This window comes from Homalodisca vitripennis, chromosome 6 (assembly GCF_021130785.1).
Source record: "Homalodisca vitripennis isolate AUS2020 chromosome 6, UT_GWSS_2.1, whole genome shotgun sequence".
Lineage (NCBI taxonomy): Eukaryota > Metazoa > Arthropoda > Insecta > Hemiptera > Cicadellidae > Homalodisca > Homalodisca vitripennis.
The window spans coordinates 2389478-2406700 of NC_060212.1; positions in this window are offsets into that span (position 1 = coordinate 2389478).

Sequence of the window (17223 nt, forward strand, 5' to 3'; positions counted from 1 at the left end):
GATACATTTTTCAAGTCAAAAGGATTTTTACATAACTAGCGAACATACTGGTTACAAAATCAAATTTACCACTTGGAAAGTATGTATATAAAAAAATGTATATAAAACTAAAATTGAAAGTGCACATATAATATATATATATATACTTTTACTTTTTTTATTTTAGTTTTATAAATGATGAAAGTATGAAAATACAATATGGTAAACGTTATATAAAAATAAAAGTAGTACCCGACCTTTATCAAAATATATAACGGTAATTTTCTTCGTCTAGGTCCTACAGGAAGGGTTTTTTACCGTAGGTCTTTCAGTCTACTTGCTAACATTGCATTTGATTATCAACAAATCTCACAGTGTTTCGAAGCGCCAAGGTTAAAGATTGAGAACGTCACCGAGTCAAGCTCTGTGTCCTTCCGGCGGAAGGACAGTTTAACAAAAGCAACATAACTCTGGTCGAATGAGGCTGTGACAGACCGTACGGACCACGCCCTCAAGTGTCTTCTTTAGTGCACTCCAGTTTAGGAGCTGGCGGTACGTAATGCAGTCACCGTGGGAAGTGGAGTACCAGCCGCTTATCCGACCCATTTCCCAATTACGTTTGCTTTAATTCATTCCTCTAGTTTCCATATTTTACTATTATTATAATTGTTGATTCAATGCCTACTTTTAATTATTTTACCAGTTTAATCTAAGTAACAAATTTACATTTTTAAATTAGCTTATTCAAATTTATTTGTTTTAATTCAGCTTATCACAATGTATCCTTAGCTCTATACAGGACGTGTAAGGTCAATACAATTGGATTATTATAAATCTTTCAGTAAGTATGTGGATTGGTAATTACTTGATCCATCCTTACCAAAATAATTAATTTTATGCATATATTTGTATAACGTAAACTTATTGCCAAGCGTAAGAAGGCCAAAAAAGGAAATTCGTAATTTTTCTCGACACTATGTAATTAAAAGTAAGTCAGAGTAACAGGATTTAGGACATTTTGCCTTTGTTATATGTTACAAAAGCTGTAACAACATTTATAGAGGATTTCGTGATGTGTGAGTGTGTTTTCTTGTACTCTTGAATTGTGCTCGGGACTTGCATTCTCTGAATTGATAAACGCCTTGACTAGACTCCAACCAGCTTTTGGGTATTCTTAGAACACGTTTCTTTCCCTTCTTATTTTCTTCTTTCCGATCTTTATTTTTGTAACACTTCCCTCAAATGACGAAGAGGATAGATTCAAATCCTTGAAAACGTTGTCCTTAAACTTTTGTAACATATAACGATGATAAATCTTCGAAATCCTTCCATGTAAATAAAAAAATTTTATTAAAATTAATTATATTTGTACTATTATTAAATTTGATTTTGTTAAATTAATACAAATTTAGATCAGCTCTATATAGCTACGTTTGACCCATAACCGAAATGAAGCTTAAAAATAAACAAACACAGTGGAAAACTTTAGAAAGCCGTATATTGATTCCATTAATTGCGATTTCACATGATATTCATTATAGTACCGTAGTCCCACATTATTTGCATAACCATACAAACAAGAATAAGGTAAACAAACACAAGTTATTGGAGATGAGCAACTCAAAGCGCTGATGTGTTGGGATTGCCGCATGTAATTGCCTCGGGAACATACAATCGGGTTGGTGTAATAACGGTTCTTTGACAACTGTTATTGGAGGAGCATTTGAAATCGTTTATTGCATCCTATCAATAATATTTGCATCTGTTAAGGAAAAATAGCGTACTTTTCTGGTAGTTGATTAAAACAATAATTGTTTCACAAAATGTTAAGCTACAGAATGACTAGTTTTACATACGACTGTAATTTATTCTAAAATTCATATTTAAATATATTTATTTATGGAAATTCTTTCTGGAAGTTAAAAGTTTCTTTTCAGTAACGCAATCTGCTTATTTTTGTAATAGTTGACTATATTAATATAATTAATCTTAAAATGTACCTCAAGTACTGCGTATCCTAAAAAGCAAATAAACACATTTCTACTGGATTATTACGTCAAAGTATACTCGGATTGGATTTTGTCAAGAGGATTGACTTCAAAATGGCCACTGGGGCTTGTATTTTTACTTTAACTGAAGGAAAAAAATAAGTATGCTATACAGTACACGTATTATTAGTGAATATTTTAATGCCTGGCCCTGAAAGCGGGAAATTTAAGGGACCCACTGTTATTTTTTGTACAACTACAATTTTCCTATCTTGTTTACAAAATACGAACAGTTGTTGACTTTAAGTCCAGTTAATTTTTAAATTAATTCGATCTCTCTGCAAGGGCGTTTCAAACAGGGTATCAATTTTAAATAAGGGCTCTTCAAATTTCAAATTTTGTGCCATATAACAACATGTACTACCTGTTTACTAATAGTAAGAATGTACACAAAATTGCCAAAAACCCGAGAAGAGTTGGTTAAAGTCCTAAATGATCGTAGTAATGAATACTTCTCATGTAATGTTCTTAACATTCAAAAGTTAGTCATAAGTCCTCATCAAACGATAACCAGAAGACAAAGGGAGTTTTTATTAAAAGAAAGCAAAGTTCCTTTCCATTCCAAGTTGAGTCTTTCAGAAGAGGCTGTCGCTTTAATTAATGCACCTTTGTGGCAGCGGAGTTTTAGCTTGAAACACACACACAAATATAACGTTGCTTTTTTACTCGAATTATATTTTTCCGACCATTATTACACTTTTATTCATTAATAATGGCTGCATCACTATCATCGTAACGTTAGTTAGTTAATTTAATAATTTTACGTAATTCGTAATTTATTTAATGAAAATTTACGAAATTTACCAATGAAATAACAGTTAAAAGATCTCAAAAGAGAAATATAAAATATTATCACATGAATTCATTAATATGTTCGATAAAAAGAAACAAAGTTATCAAATTTAATTGACTTTACTAACACAAAAGTAGCTTTAAATTTAATTTTGTAAACACAGTAAAGTTGGCCTAATACATTAGTTTTCATGGTATCACTTTCTACATAACTACTTGGAATAAAATTCACAGAAGGCAACATCACCGTAATTTTTTATATATATATATAATATATATATAATATATATATATATATATATAATATATATATATAATATCCATGTGTGTGTATGACAGTTTGGTTTTGACATATCGTTTCGTAAAGCCAGCCGTTCAGGCTATAAAAATTATTATAATCTTCTTTTTGGACCTAAAGAAAAAGTTCAAGTCTTTTACAATGCCCTTAAATTTTTTATTGAAAACGGCCAATTTTTTATCTTAACCTATTTTGTAAGACTTCGATTAAATTTAAGAATGGTTTTATCTCCAAATGTTTAACAAAAACATTATGAAAACAGTGAATTAATTTAATTGTATGTCAATTTAGGGACACTTTATCATGAAGTGCCACACAACTACACTCTTAACCTTTAAAGAAACCCTTCCATATTTGTACTTTAGTATTACAACCTATCGCTGATGTTTAGGTATTAAATTTATCCAATAGCTTATGTATAATTAAAAGAACTAATCATCAATTCATTGATTAACAGATTACCTGAAAAGTTCACATTTTGGACTGGCAGAAAAGGAGCCTGTTCCATTATCGACCAATAGAATTAATGTCTATTATAAATGTTTTCAGTAACATCAACGTGATTAAAATTATAAAAAATATGCTAAAACAACATTGGCGTTTCATGCTATAAAGCAGTTCTTATAATGCTTCATGTGATTTTTTTAAAGTTATCCACCTTTACGTAGAACTTAAACTTTAATTACTATACTTATGTGCCATCGTGCAAGGGTAGTCATGATAGTACTTATGCAAAATGTGTGTCCCCTCCATGCTAGACGTGGTTTAATTAAAATGTATTAAAATAAATAGATGCAACTTTGAGAATAAGTTTGCACGAAGTTTATCAAAAACTATGAATTGCAAGGTCAAACGTGTTAATATTACTAAAACAATTTAATTATTATTATATATTATAATAATATACTGTTATTAAAAGTATTGTACGTAACTTAATTAAATATATCACTCATCTAATTACTAACTTATTTTGATAAACTTTAATGTCATCAACTTTCTTTGATAATATTGCAAAAGTTTAAATTTTTGTAAATCAGTTTAAAATCATGATTATGAAGAAATAAATTCATTGAGAGCAAAAATTTAATAAAGTATACTTGCATAAATATTACTATAAATTCTTTTAAAGTAACCAATGCTGCAGTTGGTAATAACAAAGTGACTTAAAAACGACTAAAAACAAAAGTCTGTTGTTCTGAGTAGATTAATTATAGTAAAAAATTAGGTTAAAACTCAGATTTTATTCATGACATAACAATCAGCCGGCAGCAATTAAAGTTTTAAGTAGAGTTTTCTACATCACGCGCCAATTCCCTGGCTTTGTTTTATTTCCTATTTCGTATTACGTTATTAGTTTTAATAACTACACTCTATCGAAACCTAAACTCAGAATTTATTATTTATACAGCATCAAAAAACATTCTAGTAGTGTTTGTTAAAAAATAGCTTTTAAATAATTAACAAGTTTTAATTAATAAAACATTATTTTGGATCAACTTTAAATTGAGTTGTAAAACAAATTTTAAGGAGAATTAAAGGGGAATTACGGCTAAAAGTGTTTTAAAACAATGTGAGAACTTTATTTCCGAATTTGATGAATATTATTAATAAACAAAAATATTTTTCTGTTTAGGATATTTCTATATGCTCGCGATTATCCACGTATCTTTCGTACTTGATCGGACTTATGACACCAACTGGCATGGTAATTATTTTCATTGCAAATCTACAGTGTTATAAATAGGTTAACGTGTGAATAGTTCTTCTTTACTTATAATTGTTTCTTGAAACTCCTACACACTCAGTATTCTCGAGTCGATGAAATTATGTTTAGTTGTGTTTGTAGTATATCAAGAAACTGATGATAGAGAGTTTTAAATTTATTGATTACAGTAGAGACAGTTTTCTATCATGAATTCTGAGAGAGTTCTGGAATTGTATAAACATAAACTTATCTAATATTATGATAACTGAGTCAGTAGTGAAGAATTAGGTTTTGTAAGTTTACTGAGCTTTTATTCATAGGTAAATTATTTCATATTGAAGTACTGTAGCTTTTAGCAAACTATTGGCAGCTAAAATCAACCAAGGATCTGTAGTCCCTACGCCACTTGTGTATCAAGTAATCTGATCTGTTTCTAGACCTCTGGTTTGTGATTCAGTACGTAGTTGCAGCAGGTATCTTGTAACCGTCCTCGTCTAAACATTTATGGGTAAAACCCAGCTTTAAACTGGCTTTTAAATACAGTAGGTATTTGTTTATATAGTTGCTGCCTTGAAAACATTACGCGTTGAAATAATTTTAAGCACAAACATATATATATATCAAAAGAAGTAGTTAAAAATTGCATTCACATTGCACAAACTCTTAGAAGTATAGTTTAAACGTGAGATTTTATTATTGTAATCATAAAGTAATAGTTATTTTCCTGCGTATGCTCCTTTCAATTTCTGAATCATACATAACAAATTAGGAGTTTTTGTATCAACGATGATGAATTCTAACTTCTTTTTTATCTCTTTGCTAGCTTACCATATAAAGGAGGGTTAGCATTATAATAATCTAGACTAACTAATTTAATTCTAACTCGTTTGCTGCCAATATTGTGCATTTTTCAATCTATGACAAATATTTTACTCATTTCGCTACAGCAGCTTCTAAGTTACAACCATTTCTTGATCATGCCTCAATGTTTTTAGAAACTAAAGGCACCTGAACATTTGATAACGTGACTTATTTACAGTAATAATTCTGCTATTCATATTATTATATTTAATTATTTCAATACAATTAAACATATATTCGATCTTGCTGTGTTTAACTATACAACACAGTTGTATGAATGTTGAGTTAAGCTCCAGTTTACCTTCTTCTTAGTGCAGCGTCTGCGAACTGATGCTGTTTATAGATTTCACATCTTAAATCTGTAGTCATGTTCTTCTGAAGAAATCCAAAAAAATCGTTTAAAGAAGTGGCTCAAAACGAATCCATGAGATCCGCTTCGACATCTGAGACACCTTGACTACAAAATATAGTGTAAATCTATGATAAAGGTATATTGCCTCATCAGGTACACTATTGAGTGCACTATGATTAATATAACACTATCTCTAAGCTCGGCAAAAGCAACTATTTTCTACAAATAACGTAAATATTGTGTAAAGGGTTGTTCAATGTGAATGTCAAGTTAAGCTCCTCAACTAGGAGGTGAACTGGAGCTTAACTCAATGTTAAATCTGATTCAATATCAACCACCATCCACAGCTACGTTAAACATTGCTATATAATTGCTTTATATAATATATTCTAATGATATCTTAGAAAGTTATGAATTATTCATTGAAACAGCATCCAACGATAACAGGAAATGTTTAGATTGTAGATTAAAAGTTTAAATTTCGTAATCTATACCTTAAACATAATCAGTGTGTTAGAATTTTAAGTTTCACTCCTCGTGTTTGACCATAACTGGGCATTTTTTTAAAAATCTGGAAATGAAAATAAAAAGCTTTATTGCGAGGTTTACTAATTACACGATTTGATGCTTTTAGTCAAATTCAAAGACTAACTATGACTTCAGCAAGCCCACACATTATACTTTAAATATATATATTGTAATATTTTTTGTAAAGTAATAAAATCAACTTGCAATATAATCAAAACTTGAATAATATGCCTAAAAAAAATAAATTAGGAAACATAACACCCCGTTCTGTAAATAACGTCATAATATTTCTTGATTTTAAACTTTAGGATTTAGGATTGTATTTTTTATTTATTACGGTTTTGAACAGGGAAAGTAAAAACTGTTTTCAGAAACTTATTAAATGAGGAAACTTTTAGCACTAAAAAATATTTGTATATTAAAAACATAGAAAATATATAACATATAAAACCTCCTCAATAAATGTATAATCATGCTGTACAATAGCTTTATGAATGTTGATGTAAATTTTATTTTAATTATGGCAAAAAAATGTAAATCAAGGGAACGTGTAGAATCCGACATTCAATAAATATTTATGACAATTGCCCACCCCCCCCCCCCCCCACCCCCCCCCCCCCCCACCCCCCCCCCCCCCCACCCCCCCCCCCCCCCACCCCCCCCCCCCCCCACCCCCCCCCCCCCCCAATTTTGTCAATTTTTCTCTTGAAATAGTATGATTGATACTTAAAATGGTTTAGTGGTATAAAAGAAGAAATAGAGAAGTACGGCCAGTGAAAACAGATACGTATATATTTTCTGCATCCACGGGACAAAATAAATATTAGTTGGAAAAATGTCCAACGTAATATAATAAATGAAACATATAATACAAATAAGTTTCAGCCCCTCAATTATTCAGAACATTTTAAATATTACAGTTTTTTGCCGGTCGTTCGTTGATCTGGCAGCTGCACAATGGCGCGGGAAATGTATCGGTTACATAAACCTTCTACAGTCTGTAACGTTACTCTGTCAGTAGTCAGCTCCACACAAAAGTTAACTGTAAAAATATTAACGAGAAATATATTCTTATGTAAAATAACGTTTTTTTCAAATTTAATTTTATTTAATTGTTGTATAGATATTATTTTTACTTCTTAATCCTAAACAGTTAATGGATATTAATTAAACTTAGAAATTAAAATGGGTGGATATATTGGAATAACGCAGCAAATTCCAGATATGAAAACTACTAAAAAATGTACAGTTTAAAAATAAAACTAAAAAACATTTATATAAACATTAAAACCATGACATCTTCCACTACACTTTTAAGACAAAACAAGGGACTAAAAGTATTGACAGTTATTGGTATTGTCGCATCCAACGTTTGGTTGATCTATTATATTATATTATATATATATTATATATATATATATATATATATATATATACTATATATATATATATAGGTATATATAATTTCAATAAATATTATATTCAATGTTTTATTGAAATTAAATTCGGCTATTGCCATTAATAAAAGTTTAATTAATGTAAATAAAACTCGTTTGATAGGTATTTGGTATTCCGATTCGTATTTTAGTTTAAATATTTTAAATAAATATGAGACATACATGGCCAAATAAAAAATAATTGAGTCGTAAAAAGTAAGGCCTCTGTGTTGTAAAGGTTGCACATTCACCCGGCAAGTGAAGGATCCGGGTTCAAGTCACGGCGGAGCAAGTACTTTTGGTGATTCAATGTTTATTGAAATTAAATTAAATTATGCTTTTGCCACTGATAAAAATTTAAATAAACGTAAATAAAAGTTATTTGACAGGAATTTGGTCTTTCCGATCATATGTTAGTTTGTTTATTTAAACACATATGTTAAAGAAACAGCCAAATACAAAACAATTGAATCGTAAAAAGTGAGGGCTCTGTGGTGTAATAGTAGCACATTCACTCGGCAAGTAAGAGATCGGGGTTCGAGTCCCAGCGGAGCAAGTACTTTTTGTGATTCGATATTTAATTGTAATTAAACTCGGCTATTGCCATATAAAAAATTAGTTAATTGTTTTATATATATAACACTGTATATATAATTAATATTATATAAGTAGTAGACTTATAAGTAATAATTAAGAATAATACAATTACAATTTTGCTTTCAGTAACAATTTAATTTGTGCAAGTTTTATTCACAGAAGTGATTCATTATCGAACTTTGCACAACAAAAACAATTCTAATAATACAATCTTATGTAAACCGACAATACAATCACATACAAAAATTAAAAGTCGATTATTGTGGCTTTATAACCTGTCGAACTGTATTAGGGGAGGGTTAATGTAAGAACGCCGCATCAAAACATGTAATGTGACACTAATCAAAAAACTAAATATTTTTGTAACATTTACACCTAGTGTGTTCAACGAACAGTAAAAAGTCAGCCAGCCGGATATTTTGGGCAATATCTGTAACATAAAATTAGTACACTACCTAAAATAACCGTATGGGAACCAAGAATTTTTGGCTTAAATTATAATTTTTTTACCATTTCACTTATTATTCTCAATTGAATTGTCCAATATTATTCTTTCCTCTAAAATGGGAGTTTTTCGTGTTTTTTGGAATTGTCTTGGGAACATGTAGGTATATCAATAATAAAGAAAAATTGTTTAAAATATTTTGAAATTAAAATTAACAGCGTAAATATAAAGTTAAAGCATTTCTATAAACCTTTCAAAAATAGGGTTTAATATTTTAAATTATGTCAATGAACGTATTATCCAATTAATTTTTCTGATTATAAAACTAATTAATGAAGCACAACTCTGAAACAAACCATATTTATGTGAACTACAGAACTTGTAATATTTATTTTCCCTCATCTAAAACGTAAACTTATCGAAAACATGAAATTCCGAATTTTGCACTTTATAAGTCTGTGTACCATTTGGAAATTTTACTGGCCTCTCTTTTTTTTATAAGTGTAATATAATAAAGTAAATTATCTACAAAGATTCCATGTTTTGTGATTTATAGTTCCAAGCTCCACTAGATTACCACTTCCATTTTTTTTAAGTTAGCTATATTTGTAAAAAATATCACAAGATCAGGGTACCAATTCTGTTTGTACACTAATCCGTATAAAATAAAATTAATCAGTACAATTGTTCTAGAAACATTTAGCTTTAACGTACAATTACCCTTTCAAAAAAAAAAATATTTTTATTAGGTTTTCAAACTCTAGCAGAATCAATTTTCGAGATGTGCATAATCAAATGACTCCCGAAGGGTTAATTTCGGTTATCTAAGCAATTTACTTGGCTTCATCTAAATTCGTATCCTTATGAAATACTTAATAAGGCACAGTTCAAACCGGTTACATTATGACACTGAAGGAGGTTTTACATTTTCACTTTAATTTAGAGACCCGAGTACTGTCAAGCTTAGGATCACTAATTCTGCGAACTTATTTGGGCTTTTTCTTTAAGCACAATGCTTTCACTGGAATATATCGGGTTATATTATCCTCTTTTAACTAAGCAAATGTTTCTAGTTTAATTTTCATAGTGCTATCAGTTGTTCTTAAGGATAAAAAAAAATAGATTTTTAAAGAAAGTAGGTAAAATTAAGTAATATTAATGTTCACCAAATAAGATGTATTTGTATTCAATGCAGATTATTTTTACATAAATGTATCTCTCTATATATTGGAATAGTTTGATGCATTTTGAGAAACATGTGTGGGACAACATATCTAATATAAGAATACATAACGTCCCTAGATTGGTATCGAATATTCACCGTGTAGTATTTATAGCTTATATGGCAAGTTTTAGACTACTAATTTTGAGACGTTATTGATAATCACGCTGGTTTTATTTTTAATTTCCTTTTTGTCGTACCTAACGAAGAAACTAAACGGAAAATTTCGATATACTGTAGCATGTACCAAGATATAACACATTGTTTTTGTCATATAATTATGACTTTTCATTTTACCAATTTGAATATAATCCAGTCATAAGTATCATATATAGAGATTTACACTATACCTCTCTAATCCGCTGTATGCGTAGTCAATAATATTTTCCCATAATTGTTCGTATTATTAGACTTAAGCGAAGTCACATAATGTTAGTTGTAAGATTATATTTCGGTCCTATAGTACTCTCACGACTAGACGGGATACAATCCCAATTTAATAAACTGTTAGTCAGCAAACTCACAACAATCGTAGAATTGAATAAAGATCTGGTAAGATGATTTGAAAACAACTGGCTAACCTTTCCTTGGATATATTTTGCAATGAAACTGGCTCTAGTATTCTCACTGTCTAGTAGATGTTCCAAAATGTTTTATATTGGTGTTTTTATTTAAAATAGTACTCACTTATCATTATAAACACTGTTTGTATTTAAATTAATTGATGCTGTGTGTATAACGTTGTTTCTGGATGGAAGGAAACTAAATTATAAATTTGGTAGTAATTCATTATAAAATGGATTTGCTTCAAGGAATAATGTATTTTAGATGCAGGGAAACACAAATTGTTAAATATGTAACATTTTATTATATTTCATTTCACCATAAAACTTAAAACAATGCTAAGAAAAATATTGTCTTACGGTTTATTTGGAAGTTAGGAACATTATATATGTGGTGGGATCGTAACTCATAACATGTTTATATACTAATAACACTTTCAAATATTGAAAACTCTATAGTCTTGAAGTCTTAGAAGGAAGCTTTTGATAAACACATACATTTATTTTTTTAACGCGGACTTGATTAACTCATAATAAAATTTTGTTCGTAAACATTTTCCCATATAACGATTTGATTAGACACACTACAACTTAAATGACCACCTAAATTAAAAAATGTTAAACAATTATGTAACAAACTATGTATATTTTAGTACGTTAACAGAAATTTGAGTTGTGTTCGAGAGAGATGAAATTTAACATAAGAGAACTGTCTCGTCTGTATTAATATATTCACTGAGTATAAATTAACATGGAAAGTGCCTGAGTGGGGTGGAGTGTGCCGTGGGCGATACTCTTTTTAAGCCTTTGTCTTTTTTGTTTGTGGATTGCCAGCTCAAAATATTATGGATGCTGTGACGAAATATATCACAGTAAATGTATTAAGGTTTACAGCCAATAAAGTACCATATGGAAAGTATTTGTCAGAATGTCATTAGTAAAATCTTTGTCAATATACTTTACAAAACATCTAATGCAAAAACTCTAAAACACTTCCTAGGGTTATTCTTAAACGAATCATGTGCTACCCTTATAGAAAGTAAATTTGTTTTATGCGTTATCTAGTAATTTACTATGTACAGACATACAATCTGGTTTCTTTCAAAATAGGGATTTTCTCATTAGGGATAAACTCGATTTTTCAGGCACACTGGTTTTAGGATTGTTAAAATAGTAGGAAAAAAAATTATGAAATATGAACTACAATTTTCGGAACATCGTTTCCCTAATAGATGCACTGAAAACTGACCCACAAATAATACAAAATAAGACATAAAGGTTGTATTAATATTTATCAGTTTTTATATTCATTGAATTTTGGCAATGGAAAGATTAGGAAGGAAACAAATTTTTTCCATACACTTGCCATCGTTCAGTGATAAAAAAGAACGATTGAAAAGTTGTTTGTTAGAATATTTTAAATACTAAATAAAGGTTCTGAAATACTGTATAACAGTTTTCCCAGATTAAGCTCTACATTAAGTAAGCAAATCAAACACAAGAACAGGAGAATGCTGTTACCTGCGATTGTATCAACAGAACAACGCGCGTTCCTCTTATACAAACACACATGTTGTAAACAGTTTCGTCGTCCATATCAGTCTCTGAAATTCCTCGTGTTTGTATGACAATATATTATTGCTTGTTCAACAAATGTTACTAGAAATAAGATACGTTTTTAGATTTTATTCAAGGTGAACACGGTGATTTGATACGATTAACTGTTCGTAACATTATCATGACCAGTAAGAGTTGAAGTGAAATTTTACGTAATAAATGAATTATAAATGTATACGTTTTAAAGTTAATTCCTGCATTGTGTTATATGAAGAGGCTTCATTCTTATAATAATTTCTCCAACTATAAAGTAGTCCCGGAAAGCTCACAAGATATTCACATAGTTTTAATCACAACTCATAATCATAAACTCACATAGTTTTTAAATATTTTCTTAGATCTATATTACAATTATTTATTGTAAGGCACCACCTATGTAGCTGTTACAAATATAGCAAACATAAATTTTTTAAAGTTCGATATGCTTTTCCGTATTTATATTTAAAATTTGTTTTATATGTTTTCTTATTTGTTACATGTATTTGATTTATTTACGTATTATAAGCTATTTTAAAACATTATCATTAGCAATGGTTAGCAATACAATTTATGTGATATACAAATGCGTTAGTTCTTAATGTTTTTAGTGAGGTAAAAACTGTATTGTAATTAAATTAAAATAAGATTTTATTTTCTGTGGTATGAAAATAATTAAGAAATGTACGATCTATTGTTCTGAAATATACGATAAAAATTTCTCATTTATAAAATTTTGATTTGAAAAATAATAATTTGATATTTGAAGAATTTAAGATTAATTTTAGTTTTAAAATTGTACAATGCTCTAACCAATTCAATAATGCTTTGATCAGTGATTTAGGAACGTTTACATATTTCGGAAACAATATCTTCCAAAAAGTGTTCTTTTTGTAAACATGTAATACAATTTACTGTATTGAAAAAATTTACACTTATATGTTAAGCGATCATAACGTTAAACCTATAAAGATTGTGCAAAACATTTCCTCTAAGTGAACAGAAATGTATAATATTTAGTTTACATATGGGATTTTAGAGATTGGCATACTACCTCTTGTTTATAACTCAATAAGTATTTCATATCAACAACTCTGGTTTGCCTTAGATTACAAAGCACAATTATGAGGTTTATTTGTCGTAAAACTATAACTAAATAACTAAGACATAACTAATAACCTTAGTTAGGTGAGAGCCAAACGTATGAACAAAAAATTTCTTAAACAAAGGTTTTATGAATAATGGATGATCTTAAAGGACTATAGAATTTTGAACATTTGCCATCGTTAAGTTTTGGTTAAGGATCTTAACAAGGTAATACACCTCAAAAATAACTCTCGTACACACACCAAGTTTAGTCAAAGACCAAAACGTAACACCAACAGCGCCTGCCCTGTACACCTCCCCATCCAGACTATTCTAATTTTGTAAGATGACCTTTATAAACTACCAGCATTGGTTTTTCCTCGCCAGTGTTCCACCTGTATTAATTCTGGTGTATTTTATCATTTGTACTCTTGGCTCGTGTGAAGTGGCATTGCATGGATTCATTACTTCCAGTCTGACTTCACGCTGTTTCTTACTAGCATCATTTATACATTTTAATGGTAGTTCGTTGCCGTACGTTTTAGTTTATAAGTATTTCTAAGTATTAGGGGGTTTACACCTGAAGAAGGAAACATATATCTATCCTTAAAACTTTGTGTTACGCTATTAGTAACATAATGTACCGATTTTATTAAATAGTAACTTTGGGTTAACTGGATTACCGGTGGAAGGAGTAGGCCCAGAAGAATGATAAGGACTGGACAGTACAAAAAAGCCTTCTATCAGCGAGGCGCGCATCGCAGATGGGAGAGATTGATAACGAAATGTGGTGTGTGGTGGAATGAGGTAGACGTGCCGTACCTCCCGTCTCAGTTGATCTGTAGTAGTGGTAACGATATAAAGCCTTTGAAAGAGTTTAGAGTTATTTCTTGGTAATCGTCACCGAACCTGCGGATGCTTTCAGCAATTTTAATTCTCTAACACTGAAGAATATCTTTAATATTCTCTAACACTAAAGAATATCTAATATTCTCTAACACAGAAGAGAATATTATTATATATTATTATATTATTCTGGGTTTGTATCTTTATAACACAAATATTGTTGATATTTCAAGTAAAGTAAAGAAATTATTAAAAGAATAAAATTGCATTTTGAAGATAAATTAAAGTTTAGAATTGCTAGATCATATTAGAGTGTGAAAGTTTTGAATTTTGAAAATTGAATAAAAGAGAAGCTGTGGTAGCACATTTATTTGAGTGACGAATATATTGCAAGTTGAACTTAAAAGTCATCAAGACGTTTGTATTTTAATTTTAAATCCAGCGATTATTTTCAAGAATAAGTTTTATTTTAGTTTGAACTTTATTAATTTAGATGATTTTCGTTTCCTTTTTGAACTTTCACAAAACTTAAATTTCAAAGCTAATCCCTCATGTGCCAGTAAAACGGTACAATAACAATATCAAATATACGAAGTCCTTCTGTTTTACAAGTAGTTTACTGTTGTGTGGGGGTTCCTCTTGCATTCAACATCAGCAATAATATAGTAGTAAATGTGCCACTCATATTGATGGTCCTAAAATATCTAGAAATCATGATAGAAATTACGTTTTTTAAAAATAGGTAACTACTTTACTAGTATTTGAATAAAAATGAATACAAATTTAGCTTTTGTTTACCTACCAGCTAGGTCAATAGACAAAATTTGCACTAAGCTACATTGGACCTGCACTAATACAGATATATATATATATATATATATATATATATATATATATATAATATATATATATATATATACTAGCTGTTTCCCGCCGCTTCGCACGCTTTTCGTAAGTTTTGCCCGCGTATGAGCATTTCTGGTTGAAGTAAATTATATTTCCAACCCCGATGTAGATTTTACCTTGATGTCACGATCAAGAAAATATGTCAAAAATGTATTGTACATGCATAATGTATTTTATTACAAAGTGGTCTACCACTCAACCTTTAAGTTCAACCAAAAATTTAGTTTAGACAATTATACATCATAACTTAGCGCCTTCAAATAGTGTTTCACTGTTTAATATACGTATCTATCTCGTAATTGCAGGTTATAATGTGCAGGCACTTTGAAAACTTTTCTTCATTTTATTCGTTTATATTCACGACATAAGCGAATAATTCAGATAATAACTATCCTATCTTCTAAGTTAGACTAAATTACGGATACATGTGAAATTTGATTGAAATTGGTTCAGTCGTTTTGGAGTTTATTGGCAACATACATCGTGACTCAAGATTTATATATATATAAGATATATATATATATAAGATATATATATATATATATATATATATATATGTTATCCACAGTTGTGCAGAGACCTCATCAATATAATTAATTTGCGTGACATTTCAGCAGTACAAAGTTGAGCTCAGAATCAGTCTAGTATAGTCTCACTTAAGTTTCAGTATAGTTTCAAATTATCAGTGTTAGTACAATAGTTATAGTACCCGTACAAGAAGTTTCATTAATTGTTTAGTTATTCAACAATATATTAATCCATTAGTATAATTCAGTTTATAGAAGTCTCTAGTATAATTTATTGATAAGAATTATCAGGGTGTCACACTTGCTGTGTTATCTTTAGCAAGTTAAAATGTAGTAAGTTTTGAGTTAATCAGGTACTTGTGTACTTAAATTTGCCTGAAATTGAAAGAATATATTTAAAATTATTTTTTCATTAATACATTAATTAAATTAAACAAAACTAAAAAATGTGCAAATACTATAATTCTACATCAGATTTACATATTATAGCACTTATGCCTATCTAAACATTATAGAATCCATCATAAGTGACTTCACTAAGAAAGCAACAGAATTCAAATTTGGGGTTCCTCCACATTGGTTTAAATAATTCGAGTATTATCTAAAACCTTGCAGAGAATAAAATGCAGAGAACTTTAATCTAGTGTTGGTTGTGTAGGCTATTTACACATATTTTCTATCTCTCAATTCAAAGCCCTAAATTACTGCCCTCCAAACTTAAAAATTCAACTATTCAGTTATGGGCCCAGAGATTGAAATATTTTTTGTTACTGTCACTTTATCTTTATAGCGTATTTACTCCATTTTAAAATATATACTTACAATCTCCTGTCCACCGTTAGGAAATTTTATGCGAAGCTGGAGGTAAATTGTATTGAGTTTATGTAAATGTCATCTACCATTAGCAGACATTCTGCGGTTTCTCCTAGAAGACGAGTTATGTGGTTTAATGGTTTTGCCTTTAGAAAGCTGGTTGTGGCCCTCCAGTTTGTAAACCTAACTCTCACTTCTAATTGCAGAATTTTTTAAATTGAAGTAACATTAAATATTTGATTATTTGAAAATATTCTAATAGTAATTAAAAGGGTTTCTTACAATTTTTATATATAATGTTTATCCATACGGAATTTGTATTTGTTTTGATTCATGATACTTAAATACGAATGGACAGACTGGAGCTAGAAATGTATGTTGGTTCGTTTGTAAGAAGTAAGTGGTGTTTTAAGATAGACTAATAGTACAATATATATAATTTTAAATAAACTCATGTGTAAAAATATATTTCTCTGAAATAGAATTTAAACTTAAACTCTACTTACCACAGCATTGATTGGACGGAAATAATTCTTTTTTTAAATAATAAACTGTTTACTACATTAAAATACAAATCAAACACTGGTTAAATAATTGTGAGATCCAGTATCACTGTGCGGTTTTAC